Source organism: Clarias gariepinus, chromosome 8 (genome assembly GCF_024256425.1).
Source record: "Clarias gariepinus isolate MV-2021 ecotype Netherlands chromosome 8, CGAR_prim_01v2, whole genome shotgun sequence".
In the NCBI taxonomy this organism is placed as follows: Eukaryota; Metazoa; Chordata; class Actinopteri; order Siluriformes; family Clariidae; genus Clarias; species Clarias gariepinus.
Genome location: NC_071107.1, coordinates 10476812 through 10487061, shown reverse-complemented (window position 1 = coordinate 10487061; position 10250 = coordinate 10476812).

Genomic DNA, 10250 nt, shown 5'->3' with positions numbered 1-10250 from the left:
CTTACACACAAGTTTTCAGCAATATTCAATGTCTTTTTAATAAGAACTCCAGCATGAGCGTAGAGGACACAGGAAACTCTGGAGCCGTCTACAACAGAATAAGCGCAGCAGTGTTGATAGCGGTATTAGCATGAAAGTTTTATCTGCTGTGAGCTGACTGTACACATGAGATGGTGAGAGCTGGATGGACTAAAGAAGTAAAACACTGCTGCATTGTTGCTTGCCCACAATGTATTTTTACCTTTTTAAAATATTTTTATGTAATTTGGGGCCAAAAGGATTGAGACAAAAGTAAAATTTAATGTCTTGATGACAGTCAATTTTTTTTTTAAAGATAATACTAATTTATTATTATATGCAATAAAATTGCAATACAACAATTAATATTAAGTAAGAAGCCCTTTTCTAAAAACCTACTTGTACTTCCTGTAGATACAAATATTTGCCACAGAAGTTTGTATTGACTTGACAATTCTTTAATAGTTTTAACCATTTTTGTGCAGAAGTGGACACCCCAGCTAGTAAAAGTCCTGCCACATATTTGTTCCATCCATTAACTAAATCGAATGAATTCTTCAGCCAGATATGCTATAACTAAGCGAAATCACCTTTTTTTGCACAAGGAGAACTGTAATACCGGACATAGATTGTTTAAATACTTTTGTCCAACAGGGTGGATAGATTTTAACACTTTCACAAAGAAAAAGATAATAGACTCAATGAAGATGCAAACCTTTGCAATCAACTCTACCTAAGCAATGTTTATTTCATGAATAGCATCTAATATCATTCACTCGATAGCCAGATACACTACAGTACTTCATGATCAGATACAGTCATAAGTATACAGTGTATGGAGAATAGCCAAGGTTTATCATGCAGTTATTAAAAGACCTGGATAAGACTTAAATCCTAGGAATAGCAACTTCTCTAGAGCTGTTTTGTGGCTGAGAGGACTTATCAGGGAGATGGAAACCATACGATCTCTGCACCGTTGGCCATCTGTGCTCCCGTCCAGCAGAGATAATAGACTCAAGAAGGAAATCTGTATTTGCGAGTAAAGGGTCGATAAGGCTTTCAAGAAATGTATCTGAAGGTAATTCTGCTTGTCTGGTTGTGGCGTAGGGAAATACTGATGGCTGTGCCATGTTGTTGTTGGCTGCTGTTTGTTCTTGGTTTAAATTGATTGCCACTGCTAACTGCTTCGCCATTCTTGTCTGTTTCGCGCTGAGCCCCCCCCCCACCCCCCTCCACCCGCACTTGCATGCCTTGCATGGAACGTCACCTGAAAGAGTGTCTCTTGATGGCTGACCTTTCTCCTGGCCTTCATTTCTCTTTCCCCTTCCTCATCCAGTGATACATAAATATATATACAACATGCTTGCATTCATACTTATCCACCTCATCTGTTCTTTTGTAATACCCCCATTCCACTCAGCCTAATTTGCTACCAACCTCTCCTGACGTCTCCTGATTCGAAATCAGCCTTAAAGTTGTTGCGGTTGGTACCAATTTGGTGAATTTTTCGAGCGTAGTCACCCCACATTGAGCTATCAATGATTTAAACGAGTTCGTAAGGGCGTGAAAATTAATCTACAATGAATTTTGACACAAGGCAATAACGAAGTGTTGGTGACATGATAACGTTTCAATTGGCTCATGTGCTGTTAAGGAATTTAACAATGTTATGTCGGATACTAAAGAGTTTATAACGAAACCGTACTGTCGCCACTGACATGAAGCAAAATTACAACGACGCTACCGACTATTACAATGTGATGTGATGACCTCATACCGCCCTGTTAACGGATAGATCCTATAAAATAGATGCTCGACTTATGCAGCTTTCAGTTGGAAGTCCATCGTGGATGTTACAGGAGAGGTTTGAGAAGAGATGGAACATCCCTTACGCTCTGGGTGCACTTGATGGCAAGCATGTGGCTACACTGTACGTAAACCAACACGGTTAGGTAAGCCTGAACTATAACTTATAAAGGATTTTTTACATTGATGCTGGCACTTGTGGATGGAGACTACAAACTCCTTTGGGAAGATATTGGAGGAAATAAACATATGTCAGATGCCCAGCTATTTAATGACAGTAAGCTGAAGGGGTGCATAGAGGATGGTACCATTACCTTTCCTTCACCAAAACCCATGAACAATGATGACAAGCCCATGGCTTTTTTATCCTTGGTGATGACACTTTCGCCTTTAGGACTTATTTGATGAAGCCCTACAGTAGAGGTGGACTTACATAGCTTGTGACCAACTACAGGATATCTAGAGGGAGATGTCAGCAGGTGGCAGGTGCTTCAGACCACTCTGCAACCAGGTCCAGAGGTCTCAATGTTAGTGGTTCAAGCAGCAATTTGTCATCATAATTTGATGATACTCAGGTATCCTGGATTACAAAGCACTGAACTGGATTAAGTAGATGCCAATAACAGCCTTGTTCCACTGGAATAGAGGAGGCACGCCCTTATGCAAAGAGAGTACCTCAGACTTTATTTTAATAACCCTGGCAGCAGGATATGATCCATCTTTGATAGAGGGCCTGTATTTTTGTGATAATATGTTTCTTATTGTAAATATAAATAACATTTTGGTGTAAGTTAAACAGTGTTTTTTTTTGTAAATAGAATGTAATAAAACTTAATGTATAAATATTATAAGTATATTAAAATTTATGAAATACTTATGTTTTCCAAGGTTTGGAATGAAATGAAATCACCTAACTACATATATATTTTAGAAATAAAAAATATATGATAAATTTGTCATTAGACTTTATTATGAAAATAGCAGAAATAATCAAACCACATATATTTTAGATTAAAACATTGCTGTTGTGCAACAAAATTGTAACTTTTAATCGTTGTTTAATTATCACAATTTTGGTAATATTTTACTTTTTTAGTTTTGTCATTACTGTTATCTACATTTAATATGATTGTCACAATTCTTAGCATATCAGTATCATTTATTTAATTAATATACCGCTGTCTTTTATTACTGTCAAAATAAAAGAACACTATATGATGTTAAAGTAAAAGTTTATTTAGATTTAATCCAAAAAAACAAAAAGCTTAGTTCTTTACAAGTTTCATTTTTGCAAACTTTGCAAACACATCTTATTCAGTCTTTATAAGATTTATTCCAAACAAAACAGATTTATTTTCTACAAGTCTCTGACTGGTCTCTGACTGAGAAGGCTGAGGTTCAAACTGGGTTGCAGGTGGACTTGTGAACTGTGAGGACTGGTATTGCTGCTGGCTATAGTGAGTAGGGAACTGAGGAAGAGGTTGGGTTTGGAAGGCCTGGCTTGGCTGTGGATGACTAGGCACCTGGTGCTGCTGGCATCCTTGCCGCTGATATCCTTCGGCACGTGTGTCCAGTTCATCAAGGGCATCGGAAAGTATGTCATTAATATTCCGAGACACCTGCCGGTACAGATCCTGGGGCAGCTTGTTGAGGACCGTTCCCACATACTCGGTGAAGGCACGGCGTATGGGATCTCCTTGAGGCTGTGTGGCTTTCTGTAGGAACTCCCGGGTCAAGGTCATCAGCTGGTGTTCATTGGCCTCCGTGAGTTTGAACATGTTCTCTTCAGCAGATGTTTGAGAAGAGATGAGCTGATTGGTAGACTGGGAGCCCTCCCCATCCATTGTCTTCTCCTGAATACTGACCATGGGTTGTGAAACTTGTTGCCGTCTGTCAGCGATGAAGGGGGCCAAGAAACTGAACAAGTATCCAGTTATCACGTTCACTGTAATAATGCCTACCAGTCCCTGATTTCTTCTGTTCCTTCATCATTTTTCCATACCTTGTACGCATTGAGTCGTACCAGGTCTTGATGTGCTCTTTGGTCGTACCCATCTTGGTGGCCTGTTGAGTCCAGGTGGTGTCAGACAGAGCGTTATCATGATATTGCTTGCGTTTTTGTCATATAGAAATGGATTTTCGAGGAGAAATTTCACCATCATCTCCTCTTCCTTAAAAGTCATGTGTGTTCTCTTGGGCATTTTCTTCCTCCGGGGCTGTGCTTCCATCTGGCCACTGGGAGGCGCCTGTGTATCAGGAATCACCTCGGAGAGACTCACACGCTCAATGGCTGTAGCACTGTGCGTTAACGAGGGGGAAGGAGAATTCCTCTTTCCAGACCTCCTGGCAGCTTTTTTTTTTGGCATTTTCAACAATGTTAATAATAGGCGATGACGGCAACTATATGAGCTGCAATGGCGAGTCGGCCGCCTTCTATTCGGTGCCATTCGGCTGCCTTTGTTTGGTCCGTACGGCGACACAAGCGCCTCATTAACAATTTCATTGGTTCATCTCTATTTCACTGTCCAATCGGCTGCAGACCCGATGACGTCACTGGGCGCGCGTCGGCTCTGTGCGACATCGCTGTGAAATCGGTATGTCGGTACTCATTGACTGCGTTCCGATCGGCATGTTGTACCCTGCGAAGTAACACTTCACAAAGTGTTAGGCCATGATAAGTGTGATTCCAAACCGCATTGAGGAAAACCGCTTAGCTTAAAGGGAACTGTGAAAGGTGTAGGGAACAAGTGAACCTTGGGGCTTCATTTTACCGGAAGTGGGAATTAAAAAATTCCCAGCAGTCATTGCGCCTCGCTGGAGCTTGAAAAAATGGAGCTCGAAAAGGGATTTATATGTTTATTAACATTATTGTCGAGGACATCATATTAATAGTACACAGTGATTTAAATTTTAATTTATACAAGAATGATTTTTGTACGATTTATACACATTTTAATAATATATATTTTATAATAGTATCAGTTTTTGTTTCAATAAATATTCAATATTTAAATTTTGTAGCGTGTTTCCAAAGCAACAGGTATCCATGGTACTTATGTTACCATGGTAACGCACGGAGGAAGTGACGTCTGCGCTGGTGACTGAAGGGTGTTTCAAATGTCGACAGAAGTTCCCTTAACCGCCATTCACTGCACATGAAGCAGGGCGTAGGGAGCACTTTTTGTAGTAGACTTCGGAATAGAACACAGCCATTCGATAGTAAGCCGTTTCTGGTACGATACAATTTTTTTTTTTTTTTTTTTTGCTGCTTAAGAATCAATAATGACGCAATAAACGGCGCCTAATAACCGTCAGTAAGCCCACAGTTTTAAACATGTTCCAAATATTTCTCCCTACGCACCGAGCACAAAGAGAGTATAAAGAGCCGTTACCGTCCTCCACCGAGCTCTCCAGGCGTCCTGACGGATTTTCTTGGTTGCAGATTCAGTACTGAACTCTTCTGAGTAGAATGGGGGTGTAAGAGGCAATTACCATGTACATCTTTCAATGACAATTTAGACTTTAACTTCTTTACTCTCTGTGTAATGTACTGTAACATTGTGTAGATGTTGCACAGTATTCCACAGTTGTAGGATTTTCATATCTTGGGTGACTGTACTGTTATTAACCAACTAAATTCATTCTACATCATATTAGTTTAATCACAGTAATTTTAAACCAGTTAGTATAGTACATAAATAGTAACTCCACAAGGTGCGTTTAAGTCAAACCAGGACTTTTGATTTTGCAGAATAACAGTACAGTTCTGATATTAAAAACGCCTGGATACCATCAAGGTAGAATGTCTTCTTAGTATGCCGGAGCCATGATTAGTCTGCCTGGTTTATGGCTGAAATCCTGGCCTTCAAGGAACTCCTTTAATGATATGTGGAAATGACTTGGAGCATGGTCAGGACTGTACAAGGGATGTGGCAATAATTCCACATCCCAGGCAAAGTTCCTGTAATGTGCAAGTGATGTTGGTGAATGATGGGTCTACAGTTCCCACAGACAGATGCGTCTCTTCAACAAGTCAGAGTCAAGTTATCTGTCTATTTTCAAGGATCAGACATTCCACTCGCTAAATTTCCATGAGAACAGCAGCAGTGAGCTCCAAGGGATCATTATTCACGGACATAAGGCCTTCTTTATGTTTGCACCATTCAAATCGGGTTTGCGTATTCATTCATGAGAAATTTCATTACAAGTCCAGGGATGACTTGAATGCCCCTTGTAGAATACTGATGTAGTATTAGTTTTTTATTTTTATTTTTTTATTAGGCACTCCTTATTTTTATCAAGTTTTCAAGTAATGCTGCCGATTATTGTATTCACCACAGTACTACATTAATAACAGGAGCATAATTAATGGTAGAATATTGTTTTTATTTTTTTTATTTTATTTTATTATTTGTCTGTAGCCATTCTTTAACTAACATTCCAGTAAATATCTGTCTAAACTCACACCTCATCTTTCCTTCTAATTGGTAGCCTTTGACCTGTCTCTTACTTTGTCTGCTTCATTCAGCATGAAAATACCCTTCACTATTGTAACCCCTATAAATCCACATTCACTGTAAATTCATTATTCATTTTGAAGCTGTTGCATTTTGGATATTTTGGGTATTTGTGTCTGTGTTGCAGCAGTTTGTGATTTATAGTGTTATACAAGGTCTGTAATATTGGCATTTTAGTGATTAGTTTACATATAATTTGCCTGTGAGGACACTTAAGGAGGCCTTAACAGCTTACCAGACAGATAGAGGTTGAGGTTTTGTCTGTCTGAATTAAATTCTGCTTGAGTACCACTGCATTAGGTGATTCAAGAAGAATGAAGTGGTAGCTCAGTAACATGTACATATAGGTCCTGTAGAATAAATGAAACTGTTACTAGAGCAATATAGATCTTTGAGAGCTAGTCTACACATGAGCCTTTAAAAACTGGTCAGCAGGTGGTGCTGTATTGCTTAAAATAACTGCATTCATTTTGTTAAAGACTGAAATTAGATTAGATAAGATTTAACTTTTTCACTGCATGTTTAGGTACAATGTGTAAATGTACCAGAAGTAAAAGTAACAGCAGTTTGTGATTTGTATAGCAAACAATAAACAATATAGAAGTATAGCAGCTAAAGAGTTTTAAAGATGCGATTTGCTATTATTGCCCTGACATTTAATAGTTATGGTTAGTTTGTTGACTACAAGCTTTTTCCTGGAAAAAAAGGGATTGATTCATACAAAGTCTTAGGTTTCAAGGCTTGTTTTATAAAAAATTATAATTCTTCTCATATTCAGCAGATCTCTTTCTCTCTCACACACTTTCTTAGGGCTGTATCAATGTAACAATGTATCATATCATTTGATACAAGGCTCTAATTTGATACAAATCCATATTAAACAATAAATTAGCCTGAAAGCATACTAACTTGGGCTGTCTATTATAAAACACTGATTCCATTACGTGAGGTGTAACAGACATTTCAACGTTATCATGCCTTCCTCTGTATGTTGCATCAGAAGATGTTTTAGAGGTGGGAAAATAAAGAGCGATGTGTCTTCCATAGCACAGCTTGCTTGTTACAGTATGTTCAAGACATATGTTATGATATATTGATGAGACCTGGCAACCATGCGCACCAGACCAGAGCTAAAGTTAAATTAGCCATGTCTCAGTTTTTACATGCTAAGGCACAGCTTGTGTTTTGCACAATGATAATGAGACTGAATGGATTAAACGTATTTACTGTTAAGTTTCAGTTCTTGCACTTGCAGTGTGCCAATCCATCACAGGGCACACACACACACTCACACACTAGGGGCAATTTGGAAACACCAGTTAGCCTAATCTGCATGTCTTTGAACTGTGGGAGGAAACCGGAGTACCCGGAGGACACACACTAAGCACGGGGAGAACATGCAAACTCTACGCACACAGACCTGAGGCGGGAATCAAACCTCTCGACCCTGGTCTTGCGAGGCCACAGAACTAACCACTATGCCACCATGCCACCTTGTATGATATAAATCTTTTTTTTTTTTTTTTTTTATGTGTATTGGTACATCCCCTGACATCCCTATATACTTTGTGTCTTTCATGTTGTATAGCTTGCTCTCTCTCTCTCTCTCTCTCTCTCTCTCTCTCATGCATTCTATATAATATTTTCGTTCACTGTGTGTATGTTTGTGCAATAACAGAAGTATCAGTCAGCAACTTGAGTTTGTGCTGAACTAAAAAATAGTCCTTGTTTTCTTTGTTCAAGCTTCTCACCTCTTTTCTACTGTCAGTCTGCCTCCACTCCACTACTGATAACACTCAGCCTACATACACACCTACTCAACACACCTAGTACACTCAGAGCTTGCACACTCATCCTACACATCTAGTTATCTAGAACACTTAAAGCAATGAATAATCTGACAAGTTCACCACAGAAAGCGATTCAGGAGGATCAGAAACCATCATCTCCAATCTGCTCTCAATCTGTTTTTTTGCCCTTCTCATGACACCAGTGTAGGAATCATGTAACGTTCATGATGATTATATTTAATGTGGGTTTAGGAGGAAGGAAGGGTAGTAGGAGAGAATTTGGAGAGATGGTTGTGAGTAAGAGATGTCAGCCATCAGTCCACCACCAGGCTGCTGCTGCTAAATGTCTGCTGTTTATCTTCACTCCTCTGCCTAAGCATCATCCCTTAAAAATATACTTTTGTATTAATCAACCAACAGATTTAATACTGAAAGTAGATTGTTTTAAAAACTAAAATTTGGTTTGTAGTTCACCTGACCTGCTCGGTTTATAATATTTAAGATTTTTATTTAATCCACTTGTAATCGCAAAGATGATTTTCTTCCTTGGTTGCACTCACTTACTTTTGATTTCTGTTTTGCATGTTGCAAACCATATGAATCTGTAAAAGTAACATCACCACTTGAAAAAGCTAGACTATTTAAATGATATATAGATCCATATTTTCACTTTTTTAAATTGTTTAGAAGTACTGTTGTGTTAAGCTGATGTAAAACGGTCCATGTTGCGTTTTTATTTTAGTGCACTCTTGCCCAGCTGTGATGAACAGCTTTAAAATATTGCAGTGTCTCTGTAAAAAAAGCTGTAGCTTTTCGGTTCTAAGGTAAATATAGATACGTACAATGCTTTTGAATTATTGGCACCCATGACAAAGATGAATAAAGAAGAGCATGGTTCATACAATGTTATAATAAATTATGCTAATTTGCTATATCACAAAAATTGTATTGATTGTAGAGTAATGTGTAGGAAGGAGACTCTACCAAACTTGTGTGCACTGTTACACTGCTCTGGAGATGTAGTGTACGTGGCGGGAAGAGTTTTTTATATGTAATATTTCTCATATGTGTGTTGTATTATGGAACTGTATTATGTTCAAACTGACCAAAGGCCAGCCAGTCTAGTCCACTTTTACAGAAAATATTTTTATAAGAATAGACTAGACAAAACAAACTGCAAAAAAGTAATTGCTGGTCATAATTGAAAGGTATCAGAACACCCAGTACATAACAGCCAGCTGCTTATGGGGCTTAGCAGGCAAAGAGTTCAAGGATTTAGATCCGGCCACCGGATGTGCTGGACAAACAAGCCAGATCTGTATCAACCCACAGCACCCAAAGGATCCACTGCTAACGTACCAGTGCCGGATTCAACAGCACACAACCCCAGAAGTCTTGTTGAGCCATGCACTGAGGGGCCAGAACCTACATAACACTGGGCATAATGTTTAGTGTTTTAATGTAATGACTTATTGATGTTTATGTGGCAGTCTGGGAAAACCCTTCACATGCTAAAGTTTAATAATTTTCCACATACTTCTAAAAGCTATAGGCTTTCTTTTTTTTGCTGTATTATGACAACAATTGAAGTTTTATGATTTGATATTTAGTTACACTTAAAAGTGAAAATTGCATTTATGCATTTATTACGGCAAAATAAACATTTATCATATGTAGCCTCACAGTAGTGAGTAGTAGTAGAGTAATAAAGTAATGTATAAATGGCAAATACATGTGGTTTGTAAGATGACAATTATTATGTATTTATAATTTATGAACATCTAAATCTTTTTCATGATTTATAAATAATTCTAGCAAGCAAGCAATAAAAATTTCCTAGTTATAAATGTGGAAACTTGAAAAATTGAAAAAACATGAAAATTATGAATAAAAAATATGAATAATTTTTTATAATTATCTACATGATTTTGTCTGATTTAAGGACTTTAAAATACGGCCAGTTAAGATAAGCAATCAATGCAGGTCCATTGAATACATTGAAATAGTTTATTAAGCTTGCAGGTTAATATTTTCATTATTTTCAGAGGGTACCAATAATTCACAGCAAAGCACTATAAACTCATATAACTCCCACCTACTTTATCAACACAATCTATAG